Below are 17,725 nucleotides of genomic sequence, written 5' to 3'. Positions count from 1 at the left end.
AAAGAGGTATTGAAGTCGATAAGTCTAAGGTTGATGCAATCGAGAAAATGCCATGCCCCACGGATATCAAAGCTATAAGAAGTTTCCTTGGTCATGCTGGTTTCTATAGAAGGTTCATTAAAGACTTCTCTTGCAAAAGGATATTCCTTTTGTTTTTGACGATGATTGTGAGGAAGCCTTCGAAATACTTAAGAAGGCCTTGATAACTACACCTATTATTCAACCACCTGATTGGAACTTACCTTTTGAAATCATGTGTGATGCCAGTGATTATGATGTTAGTGTTGTTCTAGGACAAAGAGTTGACAAGAAGTTGAATGTTATTTACTATGCTAGTAAAACTTTAGACAGTGCCCAAAGAAACTATGCTACTACGGAAAAAGAATTTTTAGCTGTCGTGTTTGCATGTGAAAACTTCAGGTCCTACATAGTTGATTCCAAAGTCACTATTCACACTAACCACGCTGCTATTAAGTACCTCATGGAGAAGAAAGACGCTAAACCTAGACTCATCAGATGGGTTCTCTTGCTACAAGAATTTGATTTGCATGTTGTCGACAGGAAGGGTGCTGATAACCCCGTAGAAGATAACTTGTCTAGGTTGGAGAATATTCTTGATGACCCACAACCTATTGATGATAGCTTTCCTGATGAGCAATTGAATGTCATCAATACTTCACGTAGTGCACCGTGGTATGCGGATTATGCACACTATATTGTTACCAAATATATACCACCTAGTTTCACATACCAGCAAAAGAAGAAATTCTTCTTTGATTTGAGACATTACTTTTGGGATGATCCTCACCTTTATAAGGAAGGAGTAAATGGTGTTATTAGACGTTGTGTACATGAACATGAACAGGGACAGATCCTATAGAAGTGTCACTCCGAGGCCTACGGAGGACACCATGCGGGAGATAGAACTGCACACAAGGTATTGCAATCAGGTTTCTATTGGCCCACTCTCTTCAAGGATGCCCGTAAGTTTGTCTTGTCTTGTGACGAATTTCAAAGAATAAGTAATATGGCTAAACGTCAGGAAATGCCTATGAACTATTCACTTGTCATTGAACCATTTGATGTTTGGGGCTTTGATTATATGGGACCTTTTCCAAAATCCAACGGGTATACTCATATCCTAGTTGTTGTTTATTATGTTACTAAGTGGGTAGAAGCTATCCCAACTAGTAGTGCTGATCACAACACCTCTATCAGGATGCTTAAAGAAGTTATTTTCCCTAGATTTGGAGTCCCTAGATATTTAATGACCAATGGTGGTTCACATTTCATTCATGGTGCTTTCCGTAAAACGCTTGCTAAGTATGATGTCAATCATAGAATTGCATCTCCCTATCACCCTCAGTCCCGTGGTCAAGTGGAGCTAAGTAATAGAGAGATTAAACTAATTCTGCAAAAGACTGTCGACAGGCCTAGAAAGAATTGGTCTAAGAAGCTCGATGATGCATTGTGGGATTATAGAACTGCCTATAAGAATCCCATGGGCATGTCTTCGTACAAAATGGTTTACGGCAAAGCATGTCATTTACCTCTTGAGCTAGAGCATATGGCTTATTGGGCAATCAAAGAGCTCAACTTTGATTTTAAAGTGGCTTGTGAGAAGAGGTTATTTGATATTAGCTCACTTAATGAATGGAGAACTCAGGCATATGAAAATGCCAAGTTGTTCAAAGAAAAGTTTAAGAGGTGGCATGATAATAGGATACAAAAGCGTGAGTTCAATGTAGGTGATTATGTCTTGCTATGTAATTCTCATTTAAGATTTATTGCAGGCAAGCTTCTCTCTAAATGGGAAGGTCCCTACATTGTTGAGGAAGTATATCGTTCTGGTGCCATCAAGATCAACAACACGGAAGGTAATTTTCCGAGAGTGGTAAATGGGCAAAGAATCAAGCATTCTATCTCAGGTACTCCCATAAATCTTGAAAGCAATATTATCAATACCATAACTCCAAAAACGAAGAGGTATGTGATTCGTAAGTAAACCGACTCCAAAACTTTTCTAGTAGGAATTTTTCTCCGTTTTCGAATTTTTGAAAAAATAGAAAAATTGGAAGTAGTCTGGAAAGCGCACGAGGAGGCGACAAGCCTGCGAGGCGTGGGCCACCCCCCTGGCCGCGCCTGGGTGGCTTGTGGCCACCTCGTGTGCCTCCCGGTCTCCGTTTTCTTGCGGAGTACTCCTTCTGGTCGGAAAAAATCATTATATATTCTCCCGAAAGGTGTGACCCTCATATCACGCAATTTTCCTCTGTTTTTGTTTCGATCCTGTTTCTGCTGCAGATCTAGATCGCTATGGCGTCCCCAAAAGCTCCGAAAAACAAGATCTTCGAGAAGGTCATCAATCCCTATCTCACGGGAGTGCTGCAACACTCTCAATCTATTGAGATGCGTGAGGGGATGCTGCATATCCGTGATGTTGAGGGGCCGAAGAAGACCGGAAGCATGGAGGTGAGGCTCGAAGCAATGGAGCAACAAGTCTTAAGTGCCAAGGGATGGTGAAGCATGGACTCAACGCCAACCACATGATGATCATGGAGTTCACCAACAAACACAAGATCGATGCCAATGACATCGGGAAGCACCTCTCCAGGCTCTATGACAGAATTGATCACCTCCAAGCCCAGATCTATGACCTACAGAACCAAAACTGTGAGTATGACTATAGATTTAAATCAATACGGTTGGCTGCAGATTTGAGGATTCCGGAGACTCGTTCATCTTTCCATGATGGAGCACCTATGCCTTGGAAGATGGAGGATCAAAACAATGTTGCCACAACTAAACCACCATCACCTCCAAAGGAAGATAACTAAGCATGGGTATGGGCAATCCCCTTGGCTTGTGCCAAGCTTGGGGGAGTTCCCCCATATCGTATCACCATCACATCTTTTTCCTTTACCTTTTCTTAGTTCGTTCCTTTTCGGTTCTATTTTTCTCTAGTAGAATAAAGTTCTTAGTGTTTTAGGCTTGAGTTTTGGTTTGTGTCACCCCCGATGTATTCGAGCGTGTGAGCCATATAATAAAGAGTGTCTTAGTTAAGGGCTTTGCCTCATGCCATGATCAAGAGAATGCGAAAAGAGCAAAAGCATGAAAGATCATGTAATGATATTATGGGAAGTGATGGCTTCACATACAAAAAGAATGTTGATTGAAACTTGTTGAGGGTAGACAAACGTAGACCTTGGTCATTGTTGCAATTAATAGGAAGTGATAAAGAAGGAAAGGTTCACATATAAATATATCGTCCTTAACACCATCCATGATTGTGAATACTCACTAAGCCATTACATGCTTAGAAGTAGATGTTGGACAAGGAAGACAACATAATGAATTGTGTTAGCTTGGTTCCGAACAATGTTATATGACTAGAGATCCCTTAGCATGTGACGATTGCTTCCACCTCATATTAGCCAAAACTCCCGCACCAAGTAGAGATACTACTTGTGCATCCATAAACCTTCAACCCAGTTTTGCCATGAGAGTCCACCATACCTACCTATGGATTGAATAAGATCCTTCAAGTAAGTTGTCATTAGTGCAAGCAATAAAAACTGCTCTCTAATATGTATGATCTATTCGTATGTGGAAAATAAGCTTTGTACGAACCTGTGATGAGGAAGACATAAAAGCGATAGACTGAATAATAAAGTTCTTTATCACATGAGGCAATATAACATGGTGTTCCTTCACACTAAGGGGACACACATCCAAACTTCAAAAGCGCATGACAACCTCTGCTTCCCTCTGCGAAGGGCCTATCTTGTACCTTTACTTTTTGCCCTTGAAAGAGTCATGGTGATCTACACCAATTCCTTATTTCGCCTTTTCTTGGCTAACGTCATATGCTTGGGAAAGATCTATATTCATATGTCAACTTGGAAGTAAGTGTTCATGAATTATTGTTGTTGATATTACCCTTGAGGTAAATAGTTGGGAGGCGAAACTATAAGCCCCTATCTTTCTTTGTGTCCGAGTGAAACTTCGATCTCATGAGTACCACGTGAGTTGTAGCAATTGTAGAAGACGAAAGGATGATTGAGTATGTGGATTTGCTTTACAAGCTCTTATTTGACTCTTTCCGATGTTATGATTAATTGCAATTGCTTCAATGACTAAAGGCTATCAGTTGTTAATTCTCGGTAAGGCTCTTGATCCATACTTTACTTTCTGAAGGACTTATCACTTTAGCATAAGAGATGATATGATGATATTGCTGTTCTGAGTATGATCATGATGCCTGCATGTCCGTATTTTGTTTTGTCGACACCTCTCTCTCTAAACATGTGGGCATATTTATTGATCTCGGTTTTTGCTTGAGGACAAGCGAGGTCTAAGCTTGGGGGAGTTGATACGCCCATTTTGCATCATGCTTTCATGTTGATATTTATCACTTTATGGGCTGTTATTACACTTCACGGTACAATACTTATGCCTTTTCTCTCTTAATTGCAAGATTTATTTTGGAATTTACAAAAAATACTGGGCCAAAGAAGTACCAGCGGGGAGCTAGCAGGAGTCCACAAGCCTGATAGGCGCGGCCTCCCCCCTGGACGCGCCTAGGGGGCTTGTGGGCTCCCAGCTGGCCCTCTGGCCCCCCTCTTTTGCTACAAGAAGGGTTTCGTTCCATAAAAAATAGAGATGAGTTTTTCGGGAGGATTCTTCGCCGCCACGAGGTGGAACTTGAGCAGAACCAATCTAGAGCTCCGGTAGGACAATCCTACCGAGGAAACTTCCCTCCTGGAGGGGGAAATCGTCGCCATTGTCATCACCAACACTCCTCTCATTGGAGGGGACTCATCACCATCAAAATCTTCATCAACACCATCTCATATCCAAACCCTAGTTCATCTCTTGTAACCAATCTCCATCTCGCGACTCCGATTGGTTCTTGTAAGGTTGCTAGTAGTGTTAATTACTCTTTGTAGTTGATGCTAGTTGGATTACTTGGTGGAATATTATATGTTCAGATCTTTGATGCTAATCATTACCTCTCTGGTCATGAATATGATTATGCTTTGCGAGTAGTTACTTTTGTTCCTCAGGACATGGGATAAGTCATGCTATAAGTAGTCATGTGAATTTGGTATTCGTTCGATCATTTGATGTGTTGTATGTTGTTTTTGCTCTAGTGGTGTTATGTGAACATCGACTAAATAACACTTCACAATTATTTGGGCCTAGAGGAAGGCATTGCAAAGTAGTAAGTAGATGATGGGTTGCTAGAGTGACAGAAGCTTAAACCCTAGTTTATGCGTTGCTTCTTAAGGGGGTGATTTGGATCCACTAGTTTAATGCTATCGTTAGACTTTGTCTTAATTCTTCTTTCGTAGTTGCAGAAGCTTGCGGGAGGGGTTAATCATAAGTGGGATGCTTGTCCAAGAAAGGGAAGTACCCAAGCACCGGTCCACCCACATATCAAACTATCAAAGTAGTGAACGCGAATCATATGAACATGATGAAAACTATCTTGACAGAAATTCCCATGTGTCCTCGGGAGCACTTTACCTCCTATAAGACTTTGTTCAGGCTTGTCCCTTGCTACAGAAGGGATTGGGACACTTTGCTGAACCTTTCCTACCATTGTTACTAGCTACATGCTACGAATGATCTTGTCACACAACTACTTGTTACCGATAATTTCAGTGCTTGCAGATATTACCTTGCTCAAAACCACTTGTCAGAACATTCTGCTTCTCGTTGGTTCGACACTCTGACTTAACGAAAGGACTACGATAGATCCCCTATACTTGTGGGTCATCAGCCACTTTGAGCAGGTAGGCCTTGACGCCGGTGGCAATCTCCTGCACGGACCAGCCGGCGTCGGCGTCCACCTCTTCACCAGCGGCGCGGCACTATTCGCGGTTGGTCCCCACAACCATCTCCGCCGCATCCCATGTCCCAGGGAAGAGCCTTCGGGTGCGGGGGTGGTAAGAAGAAGAATGAGGGAAGACGCCAACAAAAAAGAAAGATCAAGTCAAGATGAAGAAAACTCACAGTTGAAATGGATGTCGGTCTCGCGGGCCTTCTCCAGGATCTCGCGCTCCCGCGTCGCGCTCTCTTGAGCCACACGAGAGAGCTCGCTTCGGAGGGCCTGGGCCGCCTCCGTCTCCTTCGCCAGTTGCGCCTGCACTTGGGTCAAGGCGACCTCCTTCTCCTTCAGCGCAGCGTCCTTAAGCTTCATCTCCTCGAGATGAGCCATCTTCAGGCGCTCTGTGTCGGCAGTGTAGGAGGTGTCCTTCTCCTGAAGGGTGGCGCGCAGCTGCTCGAGCTCTGCGTGGTGGGCCGCCTCGCGGTCCTTCTTCTTCGTATGGAGAAGACCCAGCTGTAGGTGGAGCTACTTATCTGCCTTGTGCAAGGCGTTGCGCTCGGTGACTGCAGTATCCAGCCGGCTCTGAAGATCGCCGGCTTGGCCTTCGGCCGCCTGGAACTGGGCCAGCAGCACGTTATACACCTGCACTTGGGGATCATGATGCTCCTACGAACAAGACAAATGAAGCAAAAAGTAAGATTCGGCCCGGCTAACTCTTAGTCGGCCCGATTCTCGGGGGCTACACCCAGTGGGTGCGCTAGCGCGCCCCCGCTAAAAAAGCAAATGCAAGCATAGCACAATGAGATTCGGCCCGACCAATGCTTGGCCAGCCTGATTCTCGGGGGCTACACCAAGTGGGTGTGCTGGCTTGCCCCCACTGGTTCAAGAACAAAGAAGAAAACCCGAAACAAACCGAAGAAAACGCAAAGGTTTGAAGACTCACCCTGGTTCGGTCTTCGATGCGATCAAGGTCGCATTTGGCCACGAGGGCTGCCTGCGTCACCTTATCACGGCTGCTGGAGAACAACGCCACCAGCTCCGGGATGCCGCTGAGCTCGGTGCCTGGGGGCCATGTTGCGCCTTCGGCATTGACCACGCGCCATGTCTTCATGGGCGGCTCACGTAGATGGAGCCGGCTCTTGGAGAGGTCAGGCCGCGGTTGACCACCACAACGATGTCGTCTCCAGGTGGAGGGTTTGCGATCAGATCCCTTGACGTTCCGGCCAGCGCCGTCTCCGACTCCTCCATCGTCGTCTCCAGCGCCTCCGTCGTCGCCTCCGGCGCCTCCATGGTTATTTCCGGCACACCATCTACATCGGCTTAAGGCGTGTCGGGGATCACTTCAAGATCCACGGGCAACGAGGTGGCCGGCTCGACGGTCCTGGCTGGCTCAGCTCCGCCTCGCTAGCTGGCTCCTCCACATGCGCCCGCTTGGCGGGGACGTGTCTGGCTTTCAACCACTTCTCCTGGTGGGGCTTTTCGGTCCGGCCGGTCTGATTGGCCTACGGCCATCTTCCGAGCCGCTGCTTCCCAGCGAAGGGTGGACTCATCGTCCAATGCCTTCTTGGCAGCATCAGCAGCCGCCCAGGCGGCTCAATCGATGGCGGAGGCGGTCTCCTTCTCCACATCTTGTGCATCCCCGCCAAGTACAAATTGAGGAATATATCCTCGCGCAAGAAACTGAAAGGAGGTAATAAATAGCTCTTACCCAGCCACGACGGACACCCGATTCCTGCCGGCGCCGGCGCAGTGCTTCTTAGCGCCGCCTCCTCGGCCTCCGGCTGGAGGTCCCGTTGCGGCACGCTTGGGAGACGGCTTGGATGTGGTGACCCCCTTGCCCTTATTCTGAGCCACCTCGCCAAGCGCGGCCGTCTCGCCAGCATTGCGGCAGCCTCGCGTCAAAGGAGGGTTGGAGACTTCCTCCAGATCCTTTGGATCCTCCCCAAAGGCTGTATCATGCAGAGTAGGCGGCGTCTCATCATCGTCTGTCCAGTCAAGAAGGGAGGGATTTAGATGCTCACCAAGCGGCTCGGAGCCCTCCGACTCCAATGCTTCCTTCGAGTCTTCGGAGACGGCGGCACGTGGCTCTACCACCCCCTCATCCTCAATCTCCGACGGGTCCGACACCTCCACATCGTCGGCTCCGGGGTCAAGCACTTGCTTGTGCTCCAACATGTGAGCAGTGGAGTCGGCATTCGGCTCAAAAAGAGAATAGCAAGTTCAAGATAAGTAAAAAAGGATTCGGGAAGGTACTTACCACCAGGGACGGATCGGCTCGGTCGTAGGGGGCTATTCCCCATTCACATTCTCCGCCTTCGTCCATATTGGTGGAGGAGATCATGTTCACATTCTGAGCCACTGCGCCGTCTCAGAAGTTCTTGGTGGAGACCCGGCAGGGGTCACGCCGGCCGCCCATCTGACAAATCAGATGTGGCCGTCTCTGGAGATGCAGGATCCGGCGGGTGATCATGGTGGTGAGCAGGTCGCGACCCAGGAGGTCGTGAATCTTCATGTTGTCGAGGTGAGCGCATATCAGTGCCACCTCGGCAATTGGCTTTGGATGCGATGCTTTCCAGTTCTTTTTCTCCATCGGAGGAGCGATGGCAAAGGGGTGCAGGTTGAGGCAGTCGTGGGCGGGGTCGACGTTCTTCACGTAGAATGATCCCCTCTGCCACATCTTGATGGAGTCCTGCAGTGACATCTGGGGGAAGCCAGACGTCGTCCGGTGATGCACCAGTGCCCTGCCGCATGGCGTCATCGGATGGGGCCCTTGAGCTTCGCCGCCTCGTCCTTGTCCATCTTCACGGACTACTATTTGAAGAAAAACAACTTCTTCCAGAGGTCGAGGCGGGGCTCAATCCCCAGGAAGCCTTCGCACAAGACGATGAACTAGGCGAGCCAAAGAATGGATATGGGCGCCAGATGGTGCGGCTGCAGGCCGAAGAAAGTGAGGAACCGGGTGAAGAAGTCGCTCGCCGGGAGCCCGAAGCCTCGGTAGAAGTGTTCTTCGAACACTACTACCTCGCCCTCCTTCGGAATCGGGGGGACTTCGGCTCCGAGCACCCGCACCGCCACAAGGGTTGCAGGCGGCAGCATTCGGTGGTGGCGGAGCGCCTCAATGTTGTCATCACAGATGTTGTTGCCCAACCACGCGCCACTGTGTTTCCCCTTCTTAGAGGCACCGCTCGACATAGCGGCTGACGGTGAGAGATGGGATGCTCCTGGAAGCGGCTGGCGGCGATGGCTTGGGTGACGACACTTATGCCCCTTGGAACCCAACTGTCGCGAAGTAAATCCGCAAAGGATCCGTCGCAAGGGGGCCGAGGGGGGCGTCGTGGCGAGACTGAGGGCTCAGGTCCAGTCCCGTCATCTGATCAATTCATCATCATGTCAGGCCAGGGCCTGGCACATGGCGCAACAGCGCAAATTGGAAGCCAGCCGGCGCCTCGTGCCCAGGAGGCTTAAGAAGATCAACAACAAATAACTCAAGCCAACGAGACCGCCCGCTTCGAGGCGGCGGGCCTCCCGTGCTCCGGGGACTACCGACGAGGGGATAACCCCGGGGTAGGCTCATCGAGCCTGCTCCTTTGCCTTCTACATTGAAGGAAAATCATAACTCCTTCTATATGGACTAATTCCTCTGGCCGGCTAGGAAACCCCTGCCAGCTAGGGGCGAGATGGCCGAATCCCTCTGGCCAGCTAGAACTCCCCTGCCGGCTAGGGGCAAGACGGCTACATTCCTCTGGCCGCCTAGAGGCGAGGCGGTCGTTCCTAGGCCAGCTAGCGAGGCTGCTAGCCGACCAGGGAGCTGAAGTCACATCATATCGTAGGTTATGACGAGACCCTACGATCAAATATGCGTCCGCATCAGCATGAGTACAAGATTGGAGCGCACGGCAGGTACAGTGTCAGCGGCCATGCTGCTGACCTACTCCGGCTCCGATCCATCATCCCTACATAGCGTGAGCCCGTCAAACACCCACTCCATTATCACACTCAGTGTGGGAACAGTGGAGACGGCCGTACTGGCAACCCATGACGAATCTCGCAAGACGACGTCGGACGTACTACACGTGTCCTGCGTCGGCCTCACGCGAGAGCCTCATTGGCTAGCCGGCGGGTTCCATAGTTAGATGGGACCTCTCAACCGGCGGGCCCCTCCAGCGACAAGACAAGACCACTGTGGACCCCATGGCCAGCCAGCGAGCCTGCCAGCCGGGTCCCACCTTTGTAGGTCGGTGGGTTCGTCTATAAAACCGCCCGACCCCCTCCATGCAGAGGGTCGGTCAATCATTAACACACACACACACCCATACAAGAGAGGCAGAACCGAGCCGGCAGCTCCTTCTTCCTCCTCCGTCAAACAGCTCAAGGAGCCCATTGTAACGCTCTAGTGCATTATACACTCCGGCAGGACTAGGGGTATTATCTCTACAGAGAGCCCTGAACCTGGGTACATCGTGCGTTCCTCGCTTGTACCAACCTCGTTCCCAGAGCCCGTCGGTGTCCTTTCGGTCTCCACCTCATCTCTTTAGCCTACCCATGGCTTATGTCGTGAGTAAACACCGACACTTTGGTTGAAGGTTATGGTGTTGATCATCTCGAGGATTTCTGGCCACCACAATCGTAGTTTCAGGATTTGCAACTACAATTGCAGTTTCATCGGCGGTATTGTTATCCTGCGATGAGGAATTGTCATCACGGGCTTGTTCCTCGGTTTGCGGAATTTTTTCTGCCGAAGGAGCAGATGCAGTTTCTAGTGCAGCAGTTTCCTTCTCGGTTTCTTCAGCTGATGCACCTGATTCTTGATCTAGTGCTGATTTTTCATGTGAGCTCTTTTCTTCAAAGCCGGTCAGAATTTCAGTGGCAGCTGAAGTTTGAGGAATTTGAGTGGTTATAGGCGAGTTTGGGTGAGTCTTTTCCCAAAGTTCATCATGAATAACACGTGTATTGCTGCCAATGTCTTCATCACCCTCTTTTTATTCAACAGTCATTTTTGGGTTTTGAGGAGGAGGTGTTGAGACTTGAGGAATTTGATCTGTTTGAATTTCCTCATCAATTGGCGTGGATGCAGCCGAGCGATTATCATCCATTTCCTCATCCCGTTCTGGAATGATGTGCTCTTCACCAAATGGAACAATCATATATGATGGTGCAACATTGAGGGGAGTAGCATCCACTGGGGCTGATGATGTAGTCGGCATAGTCTTCACGCGTTTTGCCTCTGAAGACTTTGAAGTTGTTGAAGCCTTTCTCTTCCTCGCTTCCTTCTTCGTAGCTTTTGTTTTCTTCACATCTGATGCAGACAGAAGAGTCACTTTCTTCACCTTTGAAGACTTTGGTGAAGGAGCATTTTCATCAAGCATTGCAACAGCAATGTTAGGCCTCGCAGATTCTTTAGCTATAATATTCTGAGTAATTTCATCAACAGCTGGTTCTTCATCTTCATCAACATCATCCAATTGCATAGTATAGCTTGGCTGAGGATTTGTTGGTTGCTTTGGAGCAACAACCCTGTTATTGTATTCATCAATTGCATCAATCGCAGCTTGGAAAAATCTCACTTTGACACCCTTGCGGTCTGCAAGAAGACTTTTGTACTTTTTAGTGAGGGTTTTCAATTCTGCCTGAGTCGAAACAAGTTTCTCAGGCCTCAGGTTAAGCATGTTTTGCTTCACGTACTTCTCCTTTTTAACCTGCGCAGCCCTAGCTTGTCTGGCTTGCCGATCCTTCCATTTTGCTTCACTGATGAATGAATTAACCATGTGCTTGAGTCCTGGTGGAAGTTTCAAGTCATCAATTGGTATGTTTGGATCCTCATACCAAAGGTCGATTAAGTTTAGCAGTACTTTGGGATCCAGTGCGAGGGGAATGGTGTTGACAGTAGCTTGTGCAACCCTTTCTTACTTGATTCTGATGATGTCTTGAAGAGTTTCATCATCATATTCTTCACTTCCTTCTGATGCAGAAGGAATGTTGACTAACTTGCTTGGGATTGGCCTTGTACCTCTACTAGCAGTCGTCTTTGTCTTCAGTATGCTAGGTGAAGATTTGAGAATTGAACCTGAGGCAGATGGTACTAAGAAACTTGGATTTTCTGCTTGATGTTGCCTCAGCTGTGACTGCAGTGGAGGTGAATACTTTGCTGTAGTTGAGGACTTGGCAGCTGTTGTTGCAATTTTCGGAGGAATTTGCTCTTTTGACAGTGCGGTTGAGGGTTTTTCCTTGAGACATGGTTTCTTCAGCAGGACCTTCTTCTAAGGTTGTTCTGTAGCAGAAGCCTCGGCAGCAGAAGAACTGGTAGCAGCAGCTGCAGCAGCAGAATCCTCATTAAACTTTGTGACAGCAGCTTTTGCCTTTTTCTGAAGCTTAGACAAATACTTGTCTTTTTCATCAGGATAGTCCTGAATTGTGGCTACGCTTCAAGGATGTGCTGCTTGTTGGTTTCCCTGTGGCAATATTTTACAAGGAGGTTTGAGGGAAAACTTCTTGGCATACTTTGGAGTGACATACATGTCTTCCTTCCACTCCTTAGCCCATCTGCGTTCAATCTTTTGAAGCCTTATCTTGCATTTTTCACAGTCTCTTTTCCATGTATTTCTTCATCTGGCGTGCAGTATTTCGCATATATCTCCTCACGGATCTCAAAAGTAGTGTTCTGTTCCAGTTTCTTGCCACCCTTCTGTTTTCTATCTTCCTCCATTTTCTTCAGCTGAGGCTTTTGCTGAGGAATTTGTATTCTTGAGGAATTTGAAGACACGGGTAATGTTTCTTCAAGAAATGATGCAAATGAGCTAAGTTGATGAGAACCTAGTGATTCATGAGCTGACATTTCGTACCTGTGAACACAGTATAGGTGCGAAGAATTTGGAGAGGTCATATGCGTCCTTAGATTTGAGGAAATTAAAAAAAATCTTAAGTTAAGGAATTTGACCAGTGTGTTCAGGAATTTGACTAAGCATTCTGATCTTGGGTTCCAGAGTTGTGCAGATTAGAAAACTTACACAATTGAGGAATCTAGTGAAGAATTTAAGGGCTTAGTGAAATTTATCAAGTGTTCTAGGCATGAGTGTGCACAGCTAGGAGATTATCTGAGGAAAAACTGATTTCACGAATCCAGAGCGAATAAATGGATCAAACAGGATGGTAAAATAGGATTTTAATTACCATGAATGAAGAACACGATGAACTGGGAAGGTAAAAACGGAAGTTCTTCGGTTCAGATCATCAGTGCCATAACTTGGCGTCTGAAGACAGCTACGACGGCAGCGGAGGAAGATGATCCGCAGTTGTTGTGAGTCCGATGACGGTGAGGTCGAGGCAGTGAAACTGTTCCTCACCGGCAATGAGGATGCTAGCGACGGCGCTAGGTTTTGAGCTCGAGCGGAGGAGTCGAGAGGGAGGAAGATGTTTTTTCACTGAGGGGGTAAGGGGCTATTTATATGTCAGGTGAGAACGATCTGAAACAAAAAACTTTGGATGGAACTGTCGTTGCCCCTTCGTCTCCGCATGACACATGCTACCCATGATCACGACGGTGGAAATCGTGGTTATCCTATCGTGAGTAGTGGGTGCGGTTATTGTGGTAACGTTAAAATAATTTTTTGAATTTTTGAGGATTTTGTTGCAAAGTCCTCAGCTGACAGGTGACAAGGACTCGGTGAGTGTCAAACAGAATGCATATGAAGAATTGAGAATAGATTGGGTTGAGCTTAGCACAGAGGGGAGATGGGTCCGATCACATTCACTTAGAAGAAATACCAAATTGAAGACTTTGCAATAAGTGAATGTTGTTGAGGACATTGAAAGCTTAATATAATATATATATATATATATATAGTCCATGAAGATCATCACAGAAACTTTTGAAGAATTTGAAAATTTGAAGACTTTGAAAATTTGAGGAATTTGTGACAAGTCTCGGATTGAAGAATTTCAAAGTTTTGGTGGTGGCGTGACCACCGTATAAGAATGATCATTTCAGGCGCTGCGTACAATTGTCGTAGGTCCCTGAGAACCAAGTTCTTCATTAAATTCTTCACACTTAGAGTGATATTCTTCATTGATTGAAGAAAATCGTTATTTTGTGTGTTGCACATCTAAGTTATCAATTTTGCATAAGTGTTAGGATGTGTGCATGTTTACAACACATTTGAAGATTCTAAGATATTTAGCTCACACCGCAACTTGCAAAACCTTCTCTCATCCAAGGGCTTTGTGCAGATATCTGCTAGTTGGCCGTCAGTCTTCGCATGGTCGATTATGATATTGCCCTTGAGTACATGATCACGAACAAAATGATGACGAATCTAGATGTGCTTGGTCTTTGAGTGTTGTACTGGGTTGTAGGCGATCTTGATTGCACTCTCATTGTCACAATAGAGGTGCACATTCTTCATCTTTATGTCATAATCCTTGTGGGTTTGCTTCATACATAGCAGTTGAGCACACCAAGATCCAACAGCAATGCATTCAGCTTCAACAGTGGATAGTGATACGCAGTTCTGTTTCTTTGAGGACTAGCAGACTAAGGATCGTCCAAGGAAATGACATGTGCCTCATGTTGACTTGCGATCCACACGATCACCAGCATAATTAGAATCAGAATATCCTACTAGGCGAAGATTTGAGCCCTTGGGGTACCATAATCATAGTGTTTGTGTGTGAGCTAGATATCGAAGAATATGTTTCACAGCCTTATGGTGTGATTCCTTCCGTTTTGCTTGAAAACATGCACACATGAAAACACTAAGCATAATGTCTGGCCTAGATGCACATAGGTACAACAAAGAGCCAATCATAGAACGATATACTTGCTGATCAAAATATGTACCATTTTTGCCAGTGCAGAGGTGGTCGTTGGTAGGCATAGGTATCTTGACGCCTTTGCATTCATGCATGCCGAATTTCCTCAGAACTTCCTTGAGGTATTTCTCCTTAGAAATGAAGATTACGTTGCGTTGTTGACGAATTTGCAGTCCTAAGAAGAATTTCAGATCCCCCATCGTGGACATTTGATATTCCTCACCCATCATGTAGGCAAATTCATCACTGTAACGTTTGTGAGTACAACAAAAAATAATGTCGTCGACATATATTTGGCACAGGAATAGTTCATTGTCATAGGATTTTTTGAAAAGATTAGGATCAAGTGAACCGGGTTTGAAGCCTTTCTACATGAGTAATTCCTTCAATGTATCATACCATCCCCGAGGGGCTTGCTTGAGTCCATAGAGTGCCTTTTTGAGTCTGGAGACTTTGTCAGGATGCTTCGGGTCTTCAAAACCTAGGGGTTGAGCAACATATACTTCTTTCTCAAGCTTACCATTGAGGAATGCGTTGTCTGTAGCCTTGGGGTACAAGCCGTGCCTTGTTCTTCACAACCTGACCATCCTCATCTTGCTTGTTTCGGTATATCCACTTGGTGCCGATGATATTGTATTTTCCTCAAGTGAAAAATTTGATACCATAGTAAGAGTTGAAGAATTTGTAGCGATAGAAGCATTCTATGATTCGGGTGAAGAATTAGCAGTTTCATGCTCGATGCATTTCAAACATGGTGGAATGAATTCAACATGAGTGGTAGTAATCTGTTGAGCAAGCAATGAATCAATTTTGATTCGAAGATCATCATGAGACATTCCTAACTTCTCAAGATCAAGCTTCCTTTGAAGAAGTTCATAGGAAAGTTTCTCGTGATCATCCAAGAGTGTGCCACAGCGATCTTGGAGACTGTCAAATCTAGATTGAAGACTTTGAATGTCTTCAGTGAGGACTTGATTACGATTCATTTCATCATTCAACAGATCATTGCTTTTGTCTAGCAGTTTCTTAAGCTTTTCAATGGCACTTCGTTGCTTAGTGGCAATGTTTGCAAGTTTATAGTAACTAGGTTTTTGGTAATCATCAGGTTCACAGTCACTAGAATCAGAGGAGGAAGTGTTGTTTGGTACCTTTGAACCTTTTGCCATGAAGCAATAGGTTCGAGCGAAGTCATCAGCATATTCATCAGTGTAGTTGACATTGTTATTTTATTCAAGGTTGAAGATTGACTTGCTGACGAATGTGGCAGCTAGTGCAAGACTTGCCACACCATACTCTGACTCTACTTCAGAACCTTCCTCTTCGTCGGATTCCTCAGATTCTTTTTCAGAATCCATTTCCTCGCCAATGAGTGCCCGAGCCTTTCTGAAACTGGTCTTCTTGTGCGATGAGGACTTTGAAGATGAGGATTTTGAAGATTTCTTCTTTTTCTTCGAGTCATCAGAACTTTCATCCTTGTATTTCTTCTTCCTTGATTCTTTCACCGAACAAGTACAATCAGCAATATAGTGACCAAATTTCTTGCATTTGTGGCGGGTTCTTTTCTTGTAGTCCTTAGATGAAGATTCTGATTTCCTCATATATTTTCTTGAAGATTTTGCAAACTGGCCACATTTTGTGAACTTCTAGAACTTCCTCACGAGCATAACAAGTTCATGTCCCGGTTCTTCAAGGTCACCAAGACTGCAATCAGATTCTTCTTCTTCTGATGACGAAATAGCCTTAGCCTTCAGCGCGCGAGGTCTTGAGAAGCTTGGTCCATACAGATCTCTCTTTTCTTATTGTCGGTATTCATGAATATTGAGTCTCTCGAGTATATCAGCAGGATCAAGCATCTTGTAGTCTCTTCGTTCATGGATCATCAGAACCAGTGTGTCAAATGATGGATCAAGAGATCGTAGCAGTTTCTTCACAACTTCATGGTGAGTGATGTCTCTAGATCCAAGTGCTTGGAGTTCATTTGAGATGTCAGTGAGGCGATCAAAGGTATCTTGGCAGATTTCATTGTCAAGCTCTTGAAGCGATTGAAGATATTGTGAAGAACATCGACACGAGAGTCACGCTACGATGAGACTCCCTCATTGACTTTGGACAGCCTATCCCAGATAAGATTAGTTGTGCCCAAAGCACTCACTCTACCATACTGACCTTTGCTCAGGTGGCCACAGATGATATTCTTCGCTTGCGAGTCAAGTTGCTTGAACTTCTTCACATCACTGGCACATATAGTAGCAGTGATGGAGGGAATACCATTTTCCACAATATACCAACAATCATTGTCAATTACTTGAAGATGCATTTGCCGATGTGAAGAAGTTCAAGCAACTTGACTCGCAAGCGACAAATGCATCTTCAAGTAGGGGAAGTCCTTTCCTTTGAAGGTAGGACATCCTACAGTAACCTTGATCATACCTACGGTCGACATAACTAAAACTCCACTCGGTTAAACCAAAATCACACAGAACAAGGGAGTACCTTGATCTCATACCAATTGAAAGTACGTTATATCAACTACAGCGGGGGTGAATAGGTGATTTTAATAACTTCATCCCTAAGGAAATTCCTAGTGAGGAAAGTCCTGAGTCATGAACTGAGTGGAGCGGAAATAGAACCAGATCAAGAGCGCAAAAATGTCTACTACAAAGTACTCTGCGAGATTTCAGAGATTCGGTTTGCACAGGTCACAAGTATAGGATAAGAAGGTGAAGATTAACTCACGTGAAGAATTAGAGGTTGAGGAAATTTCAGAGAAAGTCTTTAGTCAAATTCTTTAAACACTAGAGATGAAAGTCTTCAACATACAATTGAGGAAATGAGTGAGTTGAAGAAATATAACTAGTAGCTTGATGAAGACAATTGTTGATGACCCAGTTCCAACTGATCTGATAGTTATACGTTTGGTTTGGAGTGGCTTGGTATTGAAACCAAAGGACACACAATCCCGGGAGACAAAGTCCCTATCGTATTCTCCTTGAGCTAAGGACACACAGTCCTCGCCCAACACTCGTGGTAAGTCTTCAGGGAAGACTTCCAAACCCTCACAAACTCGATCACCCGGCGATCCACAATTGA

This window comes from Hordeum vulgare, chromosome 6H (assembly GCF_904849725.1).
Source record: "Hordeum vulgare subsp. vulgare chromosome 6H, MorexV3_pseudomolecules_assembly, whole genome shotgun sequence".
Lineage (NCBI taxonomy): Eukaryota > Viridiplantae > Streptophyta > Magnoliopsida > Poales > Poaceae > Hordeum > Hordeum vulgare.
The sequence above is the reverse complement of the archived record's forward strand: the minus strand, read 5'-3'. Positions refer to the sequence as shown.